Raw genomic sequence first — 1,142 nt, 5'->3', positions numbered from 1 at the left:
ATTTTATGTAGATAAGCTACCGATTTTTCTTATCAAATAATTAACTAGTTTATCCATTATACTAATTAATTAAGACAATTCAATTTTAAAAAATTGGAACATATTCGGGGACACCTTTAAAAAACAGTCATGGTTTTCTCCCCGGTTAGTTTTATGTAGATAAGCTACCAACTTTTCTTGACAAATAATTCACTAGTTTATCAAATATAATAATTGAGGAGTAATTAATTAAGACAATTCAAATTTAAAAAATTGGAATACATTTAGGGACACTAGAAGAGGAATAGATCGACTAATTTTGTGGGACGAATGAAGTATAAATTTAGGTCTATAATTCATAGTTGATGCACATAGATACAAAAAAAAAATGCTGTATTTAAAATTTTATATTCTCATTAATGAATAATATTGCATAATTCGAATCAAATTTTTTTCTAAGAAAAAAGGGTGTGAAGTTCAATGCTAGAGAAATGAAGAGAGGAAGTAATGTTGGCAAATACAAACCTTTTTAGTTTGGTACTTAACCAAGTTTTGGAAAGGTTGTGAAGTGAAGTTAAAAAAGTAAAACAATGCTTTTCTTAGTTTTCTTAAACATGTAGTAATAAAACCTAGTACTATAAGACAAGGCTTTTCTTGGCTTTTCCCATGCATCAAATTAAACACATCTTAAAACAAGCATCGTTATTAAACTTCTTTCACAAGATAACTTTACAAATAATATGGAGTAGTATATATATACACATGCATAGTTCTTGAAGATCTTGAATCTATATTTGGGGCCTTAATTTTCCAACAGACTTGAGGATGTGCTTCTTTTTCTTCTTCTTCCTTTTTTTTTTGTATGTACAACTCCTAAGGATGATCCTCCTCTGCAAAATGAGAGTTAGAGATGTGTTACAAAGGAGAGGATATTCAAGTTTTCAGATAAGAAACCACACAACTTACGCGAAGAGTCTTCGTCTATATGTACAAAGAAACTCGCTGCGACTATCAGATAGCACAGAAGAAGCATCAGCCCTTTGAAGTAATTTGATGTCCCTTCCTGCATATATATGTATTTGTATGAATGAGTTGCAATACGAGATTACTTTCGAGAAAGCAAGTTAAATATCTCACCTGTAGCATGAAGGCTACTACAAGAA

At 30.5% G+C, this 1,142-nt stretch overlaps 1 long non-coding RNA gene across 1 annotated transcript; it reads right to left on the bottom strand.

Moving 5' to 3' along the window:
* Positions 1–666: 666 nt before the first annotated feature.
* Positions 667–1,142, bottom strand: LOC125186335. Its single transcript, XR_007170417.1, has 3 exons — positions 1,117–1,142; positions 946–1,042; positions 667–869 (listed from the first exon to the last, which is right to left on the bottom strand). It is a non-coding gene; the product is annotated as an uncharacterized LOC125186335 (long non-coding RNA).

This window comes from Salvia hispanica, chromosome 5 (assembly GCF_023119035.1).
Source record: "Salvia hispanica cultivar TCC Black 2014 chromosome 5, UniMelb_Shisp_WGS_1.0, whole genome shotgun sequence".
In the NCBI taxonomy this organism is placed as follows: domain Eukaryota; kingdom Viridiplantae; phylum Streptophyta; class Magnoliopsida; order Lamiales; family Lamiaceae; genus Salvia; species Salvia hispanica.
Note: the sequence above shows the minus strand (reverse complement) of the source record. Positions and strands in the feature narration are given on the sequence as shown.